This window comes from Cryptomeria japonica, chromosome 7, assembly GCF_030272615.1.
Source record: "Cryptomeria japonica chromosome 7, Sugi_1.0, whole genome shotgun sequence".
In the NCBI taxonomy this organism is placed as follows: domain Eukaryota; kingdom Viridiplantae; phylum Streptophyta; class Pinopsida; order Cupressales; family Cupressaceae; genus Cryptomeria; species Cryptomeria japonica.
The window spans coordinates 40,196,378-40,214,459 of record NC_081411.1 but is presented as its reverse complement, the minus strand read 5'-3'; positions in this window follow the sequence as shown (position 1 = coordinate 40,214,459).

Below are 18,082 nucleotides of genomic sequence, written 5' to 3'. Positions count from 1 at the left end.
ATTCTACAAGGTCATACTCAGGTTTGGTTGATGAGGAAGCAATGTTTTTATCTGTTGCACCTTGCAAAGTGAATTTACCTCGACAAGTTGTAACATTACATTCAGAGGTAGGTTCAGAAGAAGATCCAATTCCTTTCAGGATGATCTTGGGCCTTTGTGTAGAATTCTCAGGCATTTTGTCCTTGATGATACTGGTAGAGACATAATTGTCCATTGAAATGTGATTGATGGTTGAATCATAGTTATAGGATGCTTTGGTATAGTTGGTTTGTTCATCTGTGGCTTTAACTTTTCCCTTGTCATGTTTTGGGAATGGTTCCTTAAACATTTCATGTTCTTGGTTAGATGAGTGTCCCTCAATCTCAATGTCACCTCTATCAATGAGATCTTGTATGATGTTCTTCAATGAATAATAATTTCCCATTTTATGACCTTTTCTCTTATGAAATTCACAATACTCATCATCATTCCGCCAATTTTGTTTAACCTTTGGCTCATATGGAGGCAAATCTGGAATTATTATTATTTTGTTTGCCACTAGCTTTTTGAAAACTGACTAAAGTGATTCTCCCAATGGAGTGTACTTCCTTCATGAATTGGAAGTTGTTTGAGTATTTACTTGATTGTTTGTAGAGCTTGATCTAGAAAAAATGATTTTGGGTTGCACTGTATTGGTATCAACAACACCATCATTGACTGTGTTCTTGTTTTTATTCCAAAATCTTGACTTGTCTTTTCCTTTATAGTCCTCTTTGTTTTCTTTGAATATTTTGATGACTCCTTATTCAACTAGGACCTTCTTTGTTGCTAATCCTTTTTCAATGATGTCTTTGAAGGTGGACAAACAAGATTTTCTTAAATCATAACCAATGTCTTTGTTAACATTTTGGGTGAACATCTCTACCATTTGTTTTTGGGGAATTTCACAAGAGCATCTGCTGGCTAGGTTTCTCCATGTTAGTAAAAATGATGAAAAAGATTCTCCATCCTTTTGCTTGGTGTTGTACAAAGTAGTGACTGATATGTCTGTCTCTATGATGTATGAGAAATGTTGGATAAATGCTTCTGCTAGATCACCCCAAGACTTAATTCTAGGTGAGAGTTGGGAGAACCATTCCATAGCTTGATCACCTAAGCTCTATGGGAATAATCTCATCAAATATGTCTCTTCTACTGCTACCTCAATGCAAGCTGTGAAAAACTATCTTATATGTGCCTTGGGATCCCCTTTTCCTCTGTACTTATCAAACTTAGGTGTCACGAAATGTGTAGGAAATGGAGGCATTGGAATGCTTTTGTCAAATGGATAGGGACATATGTCTCTCATTGTGTAAGTTGGCTTTAGTGCATTTATATCCTCCATTTTATTTTGTAAGTCCTTGATTTGTTGTTCCACATTGCTCTTAGGTGGAGACCGACTTCTTGGACCATACCCCATGCTTGAGGCGCCAGGTGGAGGAAGAGCATGTGCATATATGGATGATATTGATCATACACATGTTCATATGGAGGAGGTCTATAATGATCCCGCGTATATGGACCACTTGGTATAGAGTCATGGTGAGGAATGGAATATTTGCTTTTTCCATGTATACCATATTCTGCAGGCATATCATGAGTTTGTTCTAATGTGTTGTCCCCAAATTTGATGCGAGGTTTTCTTGTGTCCAAATTTTGATCATGCCTTTGGATATCCAATTGCTTTGGTGGTTGGTCCTTAGCATTGTCACGTGATTGAGTATATTTTTCTTCATAAGACTTCCATAATGGTCTACGAAGGTGAGTATCATATGCTTGACCATGTGTGTATGGGACCTCGGGTTTTTGAAACAAAGATGATGGTGATTCAGGAACAAGATGTGGTCCTCTATTGCCTCCACTATTAGGCCTCTTTTGATCCATGTTGAGGTGAGGTTGTTGCAAAGGTCGATTTTCCATTATTTGAGACTTGTCAAAATCATGAGGGATCTTGGCTCCACTTTGTGCCATCACTTGTAAGAAATATTGTCTATCTCTCCTCATTATTTCCTCAACCAATCGATTAAAATGGGGATCCATAATGGAGTCCTCCACTTCTGTTGAATGTACTGAAATGTTGTCCATATTGTCATTGTGTGTATCATTGTTGTTTGTAGTGTCCATGTTCTCAATATTTGGAATGTTTCTATAAGCATCCATGTTAGGTAATGTAGTATGATCAGAATTGAAAAAGACATCATTGTCATACTCATAGGAACTCATGTTTGCGAACTCTTGAGCCTCTTTAGCTTCTCTCCTAGATTTTTGGGAACGGGTTTCAAACATGAACTAGGTATTTACCAAGATGTGTGAGACTAGATGAAAATGGAAAGAGTATGGAAGACCAAGAGTTGGATGTAATGTAAATGAATTTGAAGTTTACTTGCAATGTCCAAAGTGTAAGACCAAGTATGTACGTAGTAGAGTAGGTGTGGCTTCCAAAGAGATGATAGTTTCTCTTGATGAGGTAAGTTGACCTTGACTCTAAGTAAGACCAAATGAGACCCAAAGGTGATAGACCTTGATGAGGGACCACTTAGCAAAATGTTGTTATATGTAATGTGTTGACAAAGTATGATGAGGACAAGCAAGTGACCTTTTGAGTCAAGTTTAGACAAATGTGAATGTAATGCAAGGTGTAAAGAAATGATGGACTTTGTGAGACCCAAAGATAGGTTGAATACTAGATGAAAACCCAGAGAGATAACCTAGGAAGCTCAATAAGTTTGAAACTAACTATTCTTGTTTGTTGGACTATAAAAGTTTCCCAATTCTGAACACAGACGTGCCTGTATACTTCACATACGCGATTTAATGACACAGACATGGTTTTGTCAGACACGGATGCGTTTCTGAGATTTAGTAAATGCAATGTTGCTCAAGAGAACACAAACGTGTTTCTGCCCTTCACAGACGCGGTTTTGTCAGACATAGACGCGTTTCTGAAAACTGAGTGCAATTTTTCCAATTCGTGAAGTTGTTTTGTTGTGACCCAATTTGAATTTTTGACTTTTTTTTTGTGACAAGAGGACACAATGTTGATGAGGACTCAATGTTTTCAAGTGTTTAGACTCAAAATGACTAAAAAAATAAGGTGTGTTGTTTGATGTAAAATTGTTTTGCATACACTTGAAGACACAAAAGACACAATGTTTTGATGTTTGATCTTGAATGTTTGAGTGCTCACAATAAGACAAACACAATTCTTAGTACTAGCTAGGACAATAGTTGTTGATCCCATATGAGGCTATTCTATTCAGAATGGATACTTAGATGCTTGACCCCACTGGCTCCATCCTCGACACTCACTTCTCAGGGAAACCAAGCATCAGTCCCCATGAAAACTCCCCGTGGCAAACTTTGTATCTCTACTAAGAACTGTATGAGTGTGGGCCGCTCTAGAGGTCCTACCTCTTGCCCCAACAACTAGAAGGATTTTGTCTTCTAAAACAAAAAGGTGCTAGTAAGGGCATCCACTCATGTGGCCATACATGTGACACTTTCAACTCTGTAAATACAGAAGGCTCCCAGCCGGTAGGGGTTACACCCTACAACTGATCAAATAAATTTGATCAAACGGGTTTATGGGGAGGCATAGTGTCGGTATGAACTAATTAGCACATATTATCCATGGTTTTCACCATGAATATAGATGTTTATAGTGGTTCAGAAGAGGTGGGTTTTCCTCGCTACCACTTGGGTCGTTCCCTCCTCACTAGTAGTCTTAATGACCACACAGGGAGACAAGCCCTCTAAAGATTAAACAAAAAGAGCCTATTGCTCAAGACACAAAAGAAACTGGTTCAATTTTAGTGCACCAATTGAAGTGTTTGCTAGTCTATGAAAACAAGGCACACAATAAAGATCAAAAACCCTTGCCAAGGTCCTATAACAAAGATCTATTAGTGGTTTGGATTTTTTCAAATGATCACCCCTTCTTGCAAGCACACAAGTTATGTAAATTTTAGATCCAAAAGACTTTGTGAAATAGGAGCCTTTGACAAAACTATTTTGTTTTCAAGAGAAGTTGCACCAATTTTGTTAACTAGATCTGAAGATGTTAGCTCAAAATAAACCAAATCCGAAATATGAATCCCAAAATAAAACCCTGAAAACTGGATAAAAGACAAAAATGCACAAGCTAAAACACAGACATAATTTTACCCTACACAGACGCATTGTAACACCTCACAGATGTGTTTCTGCAAAAAAAAATGCAAAAAAGAAAATCCTGCAAGACACAGATGCAGTTACAATGATCACAAATGCGATTATATGTCACAGATGTGGTTAAATGTCCCATAGATGTGCCTGTAATGAAAACCCACAATCTGGAAAGTTACAATACCGTCAGGAACACAGACGCAATTCAAAGGTTCACAAACACGACATAATATAAAAAATGCGATCTCAAAATGCGTAAACGTGGAAATGTCAAAATGTTATTGAAAATGTCAGATCTACAACTTCAAAAACACAAAATCTGCAACAAAAGATGTTAAATGCAAAAGGGACAAGAGTCCCATCGGGCGTGCCAAAATTTATATGGTGAAAATGGATAAAACAATGTTGAAAGACTAAATGAATTCAACCACAAAACCCTAGCGTAACAACAACAAAGATCCACCATAACATATGAATATTACCTAAGACAATCCAAATTAAATGAAATCACAAAGATTATACCACCACATGTCCAATAGGTTTTGGATCTCCATTCTTCCTATCTCTATTGATCTTGCTTGATATATTTGCTCTCGCATTTTATATGTGCACAAGAGCTCAACAAAGAACGGAAATGTGGTTGCAAGTAGGCTTGATCGCATATGAATGTACGAATGCTAGAGTAGTCGGGTAGTCAATGGGGGTTTGATAATGAAGGAAGCATCTCCCTATATAGAAGACACTATAAGAAATGGAGGGATAAGATTGAGAGGTGTAAAAGATAAATGGTCGGCTATGATTAGAGGGTAGGTAGATGAAATAATAAAATAATGAGAGGGTAGGTAGTGTAGGAATTAAGAGATGAATGACATGTGTCATAGGTGGAAAAGGCTAATGAATTAATTAAATAAATAAAGATTTATTTAATTAATAGAGGAAGTGGGATCAATTAAATAAGTAAGAGTATTTATTTAATTTAGGAAAAGAAGAATTTAAATAAATAAATGTATTTATTTAAATGAGAAATAAGGCTAGAAGAGGATAAATGAATTAATTAAATAAATAAAGATTTATTCAATTAATAGAAGAATTAGGCTAAAGTAATTAAATTTATTTAATTAGACAAGACAATTTTAGGTGTCTACAGATTATCTCTTCTTTTGTGTGTCATTTTTCATAATGTGATGTCCTTTTTTGAATAGAGTTATCCTTCATGTGAGTACATGTGTGTCTCTTGTTAGGACCTATTATTTGATTGAAATGGTGCATCTCTTATCAATAATCTATCTTTAGAAGTTTTTTAATTCTTCTCATTGTCCTTATTCTTGGGGAGCAATGATTTATCGTCCTCCCTTCTCTTTAAGGATCCACTTTTCCTTTGTTGATTGTTGTTTGTTTCATGATTTGGTGTCATTCCTTATGTAAAGTTGTTGTTTTCTCAAGGATTCTCTCTTATAAAAGAGGTGTAAGTCCTTGGATACAACCTATTTTTTACTTGGCAATGTACATCTATCATAAACTTATCCCTCACATTGGGTCAAAAGCATGCCATCCATCATCAATAATTTTTTTCACCTAGGAATAGGAGGAAGGTATGAACTCTTGTTTTCCTTCTTTTCTTTTGGTAGAAGATGTTATGTTCGTTCAAGATAGCTCCTCTTGGAGGTAGATGTCTTTTGAGAAAATATATCTTCTCCTCCAAGGATTTCCTTTACACTTGTGACAAGCTATCTCTTTTTCAACTATCTTATCCTTGCTTGAAGTGCTTTCTCTCTCTAGCTCAGATGTATGACATTGTTTGCTAAAGGATATCTCCTTGGTGTTGAAGGTTAGGAATCCTTGTTTCTAGCTTCCTTAAGACATCAAAATAGGGCTATGTTGACATCTTAATGGTGTGGGGGGTGGGGGGGGGGGCAGGGTGGGGCACCCATATAGCTCCCTTTGTATCATATTTTACTATAGTTTTTGCATATCATTTTTGCATGTCTTAAATGGCGTGTTCATACTTAGAACTAAAGTAAAAACTCTTAGAGAGAGATGATTCACACACAAAAGCAGATACAACATTTGATATATGTCTTAGACAATGTTACACATCATCAAAAACAACCAAGTATTACACAGGGTGCTATATACTTGAAACCAAACATCACTTACGCACACGCATGAGGATGGGTGGAACCAGCTAAAAAAACTAGACTATTCTTACTCTCCTCCCCAACATGTATCACCTAGATAATAACATCTAGGGGTGAGTAGTCCATGTCTATTCTCACCATGGATCACCTAGATAAAAACATCTAGGGGTGAGTAGTCCATGTCCTTTCTCATCATTCTTCTCATTGATCACTTGGATAAACACATCTAGTGTGCATTCATGATCTCTCTTCTTCTTCTCATGAATTCATAGATTTTTTATTGATAGTTCATGGATTATGCTTTCTTTGATCTCTTATGTGATCACTTGTATTCGTGAGATGGAATTTTTCAAGAATGATAGTAGTTGTTGAGACATTTTTAATATTGCGGTCTCTTTGGCTAGTTGACTTGAGGTCTTGTTTTTGGTTCTAAGCTTTTGTTGTGTGTCTTTTTGTGTCTCATGCCTTTGTTTTTACTTTTGTCTTTTTTTTTTTTTTTTTCTTGTGTGCCCTTGCATATGTTTGAGTGAGTTAATATTCTACGATTGGGAGCTTGGTTCCACAAAATTAGTGATATCTTATACTCCTTGTGATTTTGCTCCACATCCCTCATCTTCCTGATATCTCTTTCTTCTACTTTACCATGAGTATTTTCAAATTCTCATATTTCTTCTACTTTACCATGAGTATTTTCATATTCTCATACTCCCACTAAAGTGGGGGATAAATGTAGCATCCTAAAATTGCATCCCTTGCAATTTTGACTGCATTTGGGGCCCTCGCATTAGTGTCTTCACCCTCATGCTTGATCGAGACTTGTTTATGCTTTCTCCATACAAAAAAATATATATATTCACTTTATGCCTTGATTTGAACCCTTACCCTAGCCTAATTTGGGGTAGGACCATGGTGTAGTGTGTTGGTCCTTATTGGGACCAAGGCGCTATGCCTTGGTCCTCCCTAATTGGGGCCCAATTTAAACCCTAGGCCCTATCTCAAACTTGATCAAGAATTGCCTCTTCATGTTGGCCTATGTCAAAAAAATAATAATTTTTTATGATAGGAAAGTATACAGGGAAGTCTTCCCCTCTCATTTAGACATAACATGACAAGGTGATAAGGCAAGGAGACTATAATAAAGCATTGAATCATTCTCCATCAAGAATCTCTAGATGTCTTCAAGGTTGCATATTATTCATCTATCCATTGTGAAGCAACATTACATCATTGATTTGCAAGTATGTGTGCGTGATTAAGGTTTTGTCATGTTCATGCCATTTCATACAACATATGTAATTACATTCAAGAAGCAAAACATCATCATCATTCATTCAAGATATGAAGGTATACCTCTCCATCATTTTATTTCAAGTGTTTGCAATATTTCATTCAAGGTTAATTCCAAACCAGGATTTGACCAAAGGAAATCCCCTATTCCCAACCTTTCCTCCTTTCTTTTTGTATGCAGGAAATAGGTGCACATCTGTACTTCTAGAATTATTCTTTATTTGCAAAGACATAAAAACCCTTTTCAATATGGAGAAAATTTGGAGGACCAAGAGGCAGCATCATGGTCCCTACTTTTTTGAGGCACGTTCACAGGGAAGATCGGAATCAGCTCATATTACTCACGTTTACGTGTACGATGAAATCTTGAACCTGTAGCTCATTATTTTATCAGATTTGTCTTCACTTCTCCCACTTTTCCATAAATCAACATTCCAACTCACAAAAGAGGGAAAACACATTATAATCAATCAATCCACTTAGTATCTAATTCTTATTTGATTTGTGATTGAATCTAGTGGATTCCTCTCTTCTTTTGAATGTAAAGGCTATCTCCCCCCAAAGTGAAAATTGATTTGGTGATTTCTCCTTCTAGTTTGTAAATTTCTAAATAAAGTTTTCCCCTTTACACTCCTTATGAGGTTTGTTAGAAGCTGAAAGCCATTTATGAAGGAAATGAGAAAGTTAAGCTAACAAAGAGACTAATAGCTAAGTGAATATATGAGAATCTAAAGATGGAAGAAGGAGAAGATATTGTAAGCTATTTTGAGAAGGTTGATAGCACAGTGAATGAAATAAGAGAACTTGGATCCACTTTGAATGATGAAGATGTGATCAGGAAAAATATGATGACATTATCAGTAAGCTAAAGTGATAAGATCTCAGGTATTGAATAAATCTATGATCCAAAAAATTTCACTAGAGAGAAGCTTTTTGGTACCTTGACTGCATTTAAAGAAAGAAAGTTTGAAAAGGACAAAGACATATTAGAGATCATATTCAAAGCATCTAAAGATGGTTTGGATGATGAAGAGAGATCAGTTGAAATGAAGAAAACTTCATGTGAAAAATGAAGAAAGGTAGTGGCAATTACAAAGGTGTGTTACCCTTAAAGTGTTTTAGATGTAGAAAGATTGGTCATATTGCAACTAGATGTCTGAAAAGGGAGCTAGAAAAAAGTTTAGGGAGAACAAGGAAAAATTCAATAAAAAATACTATTATGTCAAGGATGATACCAAAATTTCAAATGATGAATTAGACTATGAGGATGGTGATTGTTTGGTTTTAGTAGAAAAGGATGTTCCCAAATTTGACATTTCTAGAACTGTTGTTAATGTATTTCATGCTAGAAGAGATAAGAATGAGTGGTTGATTGTCAGTGGATTTTAAAACCATATGATTAGTGATAAGAGTGAGTTTATAATGCTTGAAAAATATGATGGAAGTTTCTTTTAGGTTTGGAGATGATCAGTTAACACAATTTTTTTGGATTTTTTCAATTACTTGTGAAGGAAAACATAACACTGACAATGTTTATTATGTGAATGGTTTGGATCATAATCTCTTGAGTGTTGGACAAATGTGCGAAAATGGATACAATGTTATCTTTTAGGACAATGGATATGAAATCCAGAAGGAGTCCAGAATGTTGAACACAATGTACCACGGAGAGGGGGGTGAATCAGTGGTTCCTAAAACTTTTTCCTTTTAAACCAAGCCTTGAGTACCTGTCAACAACCTAAACACGAAAAATTCAAACCGGTAATAAAAGAGTAGATATCAAAAGAGAAAAACACTCAAAAGAATAACCCACAACACAAGATGTACAAGGAAAACCCAGTATGGGAAAAACCTCAATGAGAAATGTTGCTAGAGTCTACTACTCCAATCCAACCTCACAATGAAATAATGGTTTACAATTATTTAAGGCATCAACCCAAGGAGCACCAACCCCTATTGATTTAGGGCACCAACCCCTATAGTAAGCTTCAACTCGGTGTTATATAATGAAATACAATTTTGATACATTTATAACACCTAGTTGCAAATGAGTTCTACAACACCTAATATGTTGGCAATTGACAATCATTTGATTGGTTTCATATGTTGTCATTAATGGAAACATATTTTGGCTTCATTATTTGGTTTGGTTATTCACCCATAGACACTTCATTGGCACCGATAGGTATCTTCACCAGTAGGAAGGATTCTATGGGTACCGACACTAAGGCTGACATGATTCACATATAGGATACTGGTATAGGAGGCCGACATCATTGGGAGATTCAACAATCGACAATTCATTTTGATATTTATGTATATATGTAATGAGCCGACATGTATATTCATTTTACAAAATTATCTATGTAAGCCAACGAGAGTCATGAGGGATTGTAAGGGTCTATAGGTTAGTTGATTAGATCATTTTGTGTTGTGTAAGGATATGTTAGGATATGAGAGATATGAATGTAATGAGGATATTATATATAATGATATGTAGATGATTTTGGATGTGAAGATTATTCCGGTAAGGGTTTAGGGTTTCAGAACCAGAACAATCAGAGCTTGAACTAGAACTCAATCAAGCATAGAAGATGCATTAAATGAGTTCAATTTTATTTTTTCTTATTTAGAGTGACTGTAGTTAGTGACACTTTTTTGTGTTGAGCAGTGTGCTCTAGGATGTAAGCCTTCTTGCATGTGCAGGCCCCCATAGCAAATAATATATTTTCATATGGCCAGTGGATTGCTATTGTGGGTCACAAATCCCACTATGTGGGTTTTCCTCTTTGAGGTTTTCCACATATAATTCTCTATGTTATGGTATTCATTTGTGTGATTGGCTTATTGATTGCTTTACTTTGTTTAGTTTTGTATGTACTAGTTTATCGGTTGGTGAATGCATGTTATAATAAGGTTAAAATTGAACATTCTAGTAGAACACTAATTCACCCCCTCCTCTCAGTGTTCTTGGATTCCAACAATTGATATCAGAGCCTTGTGCCTTGGAGGAAATCTAACAACTTGATGGAGATCCTAAATTCAAAATCCATGGATATGAGTATGGAGAAGCAACTTGAGGTAGCACTTGAAGATTATGATGCTAAGAGGATGAATAAATTGAAGTTACAAGATGAATTGAATTCTTCCAAGGAATTCATTCTTATCCTACAGGAGAGGCTCTCATCTGTTCAAGCTAGGAGGAAGGAACTTCTACAAAATTTGGATAATGAAGAGAAAGATTCCCTTAATGAAAGATGGCAGAAGCCGAGTTGGGAGAATATGGTCATGAGGAATGAAATTCAATCCCTAACTATGAGGATGTCAAAGGAGATTGAAGACCAAAAGATGAATGAAGGAAAAGTTGGGAGATCTATGAAAGATAGATCTAAAGAATGCATCTGATTGGTTCATTAAAATGATATGTCGAGAATAGATTTAGTGCAATCCCAAGGCAATGAACAAGAACTTGAAAGACGAATGATAATCCTAAGAGATGATTTGGCTATTGCAAGTGAGTACAAGGACAAATTCAAGGTTAGTTTAGCACAACCTGATGAATTATTGAAAAGTCAAAGACAGAATGGAGATTCCAGTGGACTTGGATTTGAACAAGGTCAAAGCTTCGGTATTTCAAATGAAAATCTAAACTGGAGGACACTGATAAGGCAACTTAATGCTTACAAATTTGATGGTAGATTCTTTGTTTGTAATAAATTTGGTCACATGTCTAGTCAATGTAGAAATAGAGAAAATCAGAACTATAATTCTATTCCTGGTCAATGTTCTAAATGAAATAAGTATGGTCATAAGACAAAAGATTGCAGAATGAATGTAAAATTTCATGCATGTGGAAAATTTGGACATATCACTAATCAGTGCAGGTCAAGCAATTATACCAGTTATAAAAAATCAATTCAAAAGAACAATGTTACATGTTATGCATAAAACAAGATTGGACACATAGGTAAGTTCTGTAGAAGCAAAAATCTACCGGTTAACAATGATGTCTCAAATGATAAAGGGAAAGAAAAGGTCAATGAAATCAAGCAAGATCATATCAAGAAATGGGTCAGGAAGTCAGATGATTAGTTAGAAGATGGGAATGCTTTGATTACTCAACCGATAAAGGAGATTTCTCTTGCACTAGCAAGAAGAGCATCCTAACTGAGGCAGATGCCTTAGGGGTAGGAAAAATTAATGAAATTATTGCATAAGCCCTGAGAAGGAGTTTTGGAAGATGTTTGAGACATTAGAAAATGGTTATCTAGTATGGAGATGTTTGACTGAGATCTGGTATGTTCCACCAAAAGTCGTTCATATCAATAACGGATTATGCTTTCTTGAAGGTTAAAAGATTTAATCCACTTAATTTTTTATCACCTTGCATTTACAACAATTAAGAGCGATATAGAGCAAGTCTAAGGTGATTTAGTGCGATTAGATATCTTCTTCAATGATTTCACCAGTGTTTGGAAGAGTTCTTTAGGGTTTCATTGACAAGTATTTCTTAGGTACTTAAGTGGGATCATCCTTTGCACCTACTTTTATTGCAAATCCTACTGTTGTCAAGGTTAAGGATCGTCCCAGGATAATTTTCAAGCAATTCTCACATATTGCCGCCTTGGATGATTCGGTTGGCGCATTTTCCCATGTTTCAGAAGGAGTTGTTTATGTGGAAGAGGTCAGAGCATACATTCACTGCCACATTGAGGACTGGGTACTAGTGATATCAAGAGAATGTATATGAGCAAGTTGACGGGAGACTCTGGAAAGATCAAGCCCGAGTATAAGCATATAGAGGATCTATGGTTTACTCGCATTATGGATATCCCTAAATTCAAAGATGAGATCATAAAATATGTATTGAGAAGAGTTCATAGAGATTTCATTTTGTTGGATAGATCTTATAAGACTACAAAGCAGGTCATTAAGGCCATCACTGGTTTGCCATAGATTGGTCAGCGCCCAGAGAATTTTTTTTCAAATGATTAGGTTAACAAACTCACCGACGCAACTTTAGATCGACAATTGATGAGGATCAGTACCATCACTGATGGAGACATCAAATTTGGTAGCATGATCATTGAGTATAAGGTAACTCAATCCAATCATCTTGATTCTATTTCTAGCTCCTACATATATGCCACACATAAAATTATGAGGGAAAATGAGAAGATAGATCTTTGTGGATGGATGTTAGATGAGTTGTTAATTAACCTTGGGAAGATCAAAGGAGAAAAAGGAGACATTCCGATATGGGAATCTTATTGTCTCCTTGATGCTATTTTTCATTAATGAAACTCCTAGTTTTGGGAAGAGACAGTGGGCATTTGATGTCCCAGTAGGAAGAAAAATGAAACAATCTATTCCTACTTTAGGTAGTTAGCTAGATGATAAGGTTTGGGGTTATTTCGAGGCATTTCAAAAAGCAATGAAATCTAGAGAGAGGGTTCCTTAAAAAATTGTTGAGAAATACTCATCCAATATCTTCTTTATGGTGAAAAAGGATGAAACCTTAATGGAAGCAGTCAAATCCCAGAAGATATGGATAGAGGAGATGGGATATGAGGTTGATGCTAAGATTCTAGATGCTTATGCCAAGATGTTAATTGATTCTCCTATTGATGAGACTAAAAAATCCTTTGGTACTGTAAAATAGAAGAAGCAAGAGGTTCAAATTGAATTCAACTGCAAGAAGAGGGAGAAACAACAAGGAAAGGCCAACAAATTTGTTGAACAAGTATCTCAGGACATCAAGGCCTTAATGGATGATGTTCCCGAAAAAGGAAGGAAGAGGAAAGATCCTGAAATCTTCATTGATCGTATTCCATCAGACTCTGGAACTGAAGATGACACACCTTTAGCATTAAAGAGGGTATTAAGGAAAAAGGTGAGGAGTCTAAGGAGGAAGCAAGGAAGCAACCGGTAAGGAAAGTCACAATCAAGGTACTGGCAAAGAAAAGAGCTCCAAAGGAAACATCTCATACACTTTCTACTCCATTCAATTTTTGGCATAAAAAAGAAGATGGATGACACAGACCTTGCAATTGTATCTGGTAATGTAACTATAATACCACCCAAGACTTGTATAGAATTGGTAGATGAAATCACTAAGGATGGTATGTTAAAAAATGTACAATTCTATTATGAGCACTTAGATAATCATGAGCAGAGAGAAATTAACGAAGCAGTTTTGTTGTATCTGGATATATTTAAGAAATTTTTGTTAGAAATTGAGAAGCAAATACCAACACAAGTATATGACAACCTAGATGCTAGGAGATTATTAGCTATGGAGGAGGATAAGCACATAAAAATTCAAGAATTATTAACTACTTGTGGATCCATTACTCCAAATGAGTTGGATATGACACTTGAAGTTGTAGACAGAACAATCTTTCAAAGCGAGCACATGATAGTTAGTCTTATGTTAGGTAGGGTTAATGAAATAATCACTAAAACCCACAAGGCATGGGTTCAATTCTTTATTGACAACCCTAGTTTCTACACTTCATTGAAATCTAAAATAGACACTAATCACATCCTGATTGAAGGGAAAGGAAAAGGTATAGTAGGTACCCCACCTACAATTTTGAAAGATAATAAGGCATTGGATGTAGAGCCCTTGATAGAATCTAATGTATAGGAAAAAAGGTGATACTGACAAATGTAGAGATATCGACAGATTCATAGAATGTACAGGTTACAAATGTTGAGGACAATAGTCCTCTAGATCAGAATGTATAGGTTAAGGACACGGTTCATAAGGAGTAATCAAGAGTAACTGATACTGTACCAAGTGGCGAAGCCACCGGTGCAATAAAGGATGTTAATAAAGTTAACAAACCATGAGAGGAGAAGGGAGAGGAATCCAACAGGGAACCGATAGTGAGAACATCATTGTTGTCAATTGGCACCTCCCTGGTAGAGAAGAAGAGCATAACTGAGATGAGTTATACTGAGCTCATGATGATGGCTGCTCAAAAGATGATGAAGGAAGGACCAGTGGACAAAGGAATAATTGATCAATAAATTCCAATTTTGCATAGACTTATCCTGGAGTGCCATTTTGACAAAGGAGAAAGCCCATCCGACAAACTCAAAATAATTACTGAGCACATTTCTAAGGATTTCCAATCACTGCAACAAATATCTAACTAAAATACATTGGAGAGATTCACACAAGCTAAGAGAGCTACTTTTGATCAGATGATTGAATCAGAGAAGAAAGAAATTACTGACAAACTGAAGTTAATTGATAATGCTTTAAGGCAATGTACTAATATATAAAGAGTATGATGTAACATAGGGTTACTTACTACATATATAGATAAAGGGATTACAGATTCACAAGATAAAATTGTAGGTGTGGTCAATTCTTTTGATGACTCCAATTATTTGACCACATCTATTGATGGACAAATTTTGGTATTAGAAGCTCAAGTTTCAACTCTTGAAATGGAAAAGGACAAAACTATTAGGAGAGCTTGTAAAGCGGAAAATCACGATCGAACCCTAGCTGCTCTCCCCTCTTCCAACTCCAAGGAGAGAGAAGGGAGATTCACTAGGGTTGATGGTTTTCACTTAGAGGAGAAACTTTACATTCAAAAGAGGGGTTGAAACCCACAAGATCCAATCCCACACAAGGAAAGATTGGATGCTAAATGCGTTTCAAGGGTTAAGACAGCAAGGCTACCCTCTTTTGTAAAGAATGTTGATAAGGGAATTAAGCTAAGCATGCATAGAAAGTGACAAAGATTCGCTTATAAACTGAGATAGGAATACAGTATGAAGTTGCAGACCTGGAATTAGCAGTAAAATGTCGATACGGCGCTGTCCTGCAAATTTGAGCAAAAGTTGTCAGGACGATGGCGCCCAGCGCCATGGTCCTCCGAAAAATCCGCGAAACGAAGGGGGATCTGTTCGTCTCTGCACAAGGATTCCAGATCTTCAATTTCAGCCGCGTACCTGCAACCTACACACAGAAAAGTGAAGACGATTGGGGGGTTAGGGATTAGGGGTTTGCCTTTAGGTCAAACCCCGGTTTTGGAATTAACCAAGAAATGAGCAAGTGCTGTAAATGTAAATGTATGTAAAACAAGTACTAATACCTTGTTGTAAGGATGTTTGTATCCTTATGTGCGAAGGTATAGATGTTGTATGTTGTATGTTGTAGTAGTATGTAGTAAGTGATCTCCTCTTCAATGGTTGAATCCTTGAATGGAGACTTGAAATGATCAATTGCTTGAAGGAATGCTTGAACGCTTGAATGCTTGAGTATAATTTCCATGCCTTTCCCATCATATATAAATGAGAGAGAAAATGTTATCTATATACTTGTCAATTAGGGCTGATAGACTGATTTTCCCGACCTTAGGCCGACCAGGAAAGATAATTTTCCAATTTGCAAACATAAAGACCCGAAGTCCAAAGAGACCGGGCCCAAAATAGGACCTAGGGACCAAGGCACTAGGCGCCATGGTCCTGGGGACCAGGGCGTTGGGCGCCCTGGTCCTGAAGGACCAGGGCACTGGGCACTCTGGTCCCACCTCTCGGGACAGTAGGGTGCAAAGGAGGTTCAGGCCAGGGTGCAAGAAAATGTAGTTTTCAGTGTCATAATCAGGTTTCGGGGTCTCCATTCAGGTTGCGTGTTGCGTCGCCATCGTGAAGACCGAAATGCAGTCAAAATTGCAAGTGTCGCAATTTTAGGACGCTACATTTAGCCCCCACTTTAGCGGGAGTATGTATGCTCATACTTCCGGTAAAGTACAAGGAAACAATATTGAAAGACTTTCACCACGTCAAGGAGGCAAGACACACCAAGCCCCCAGTGGACTAAGGATCTTACGACTTCGATTGACAAAGTAAAAGGGAAGATCATGAGGGAGAACCATGACTGTCAGTAGTAAGGTTCCCTCACTATGAGTCATGCAAGAAAGATATCAAAAATTTTCAAGGCAAGGTTAAATTTGTCAAGAAATTTTCAAGTATCTTGAAAAGATATGAACAGGATGTATGCCCCCCTACGTTAAAGCGATCGCACATGCCTCACCGGGGGTGATTGCTTTAAGGTAGTGATACATATAAGAAATGAGAAAGGAGCACGTTATCACAAGGATTTAGCCCCCAAGTGTGAGATAAACCCAAGGATAATAGACACAAAACACAAAGCACGAGGTGACTTCGCTTTCCTCGGGGTCAGTATGCTGTATGATAATTCATGTATATCATATGTATGTATGCATAATTGTTCTTCATTCCCCAATCAAGGAAGGTCACCTAGAAGAAGGGAACACATGTGTCTTTTGAGTCAACATGAGAGAGATCGAGAGATCTCAATGCTTTGCATCGTCCTCAAGTAGACAACACTAAGGACAACAAATAGAAGAATGAGAATAACATATAGAAGAAGTAACACAAGAGAGGAGGAGAGAATCTGCTATGCTAATGTAACTAGTCTAGCACGTCATCTACCCCCCGATCTTGCTGATCAATGTTTCGAGAAGGCAGGGAACACGCTAGAGGAGGAACATCCAACACAGCAGATGGAGCTATCACAAGATCCAAACAAGGGCTATGTTCATGTTCCAAGCCACGTTGTTCTTGTCTAGGAGCTAGGATAAGTGCTTTAGAAAATTCATTAGATAAATGGTTATCAATATCAACAAGTTCATATTCACTATCAGAAGCAAGAGGAGTAACATTTTCATCATGAATAACATTTTCATCTATATCATCATCAAGATTTATAAAAATATGATTTTTAACTCGTACAGGATCAAGACCATCATGCATCTTATGTTTAGGAGATTTAGGCTCAATGTTCGGCTGAGGAGAAAATGGAATAATGCTTGTTGAAGGTGTTTTTGGATATTGCAAAGTTTGAGAAGCGGCTGCTTGAGCCCTAAGACGACGCTTTCGTCGGCGTTCACGTGCAGAATGATTACGTCTAGTCTTAGTAGGAAGTGGAGAAGATTGAGGAGGAGGAATGTTCTCATCCTTATCACTTGGGTGTTTAGGTTGTGGTCTCTTAGGCTCCATATAAAGGAGGAATTTTTGGTTTAGGAAGGAGACCAAGTCCATGACGAGGAGGTATAGGTCTACTCTTAGAAGGTTTATTAGGCATAGACATAGTCACATCCATAGGGATGGGTTGGGAATCTTCTTGAGGAAAGACATTAGTTTTATCTTTCAAAGGAAGAACTTCCTTCTCAAGAATGATAGGAATGTCAAGTTTAGGTGTTCTAGGTTCACTTAGAGATAGGATCATATCTGTTTTCCACTTTTGATAAGGTTTGAAAAGATGATCACTTCGCGGAGGAAGAGCTTGGAATTGTTTAGGCCAAAAGTAATCAATAGGAACACTAGAGGTTCTTTCAGCTGGTTTAAAGAGACTATGATTGACAGTAACAACTTCACCATTATGGGGAAATTTCAAACACTTATGAATAGGAGAAGCAATAGCTTTCATG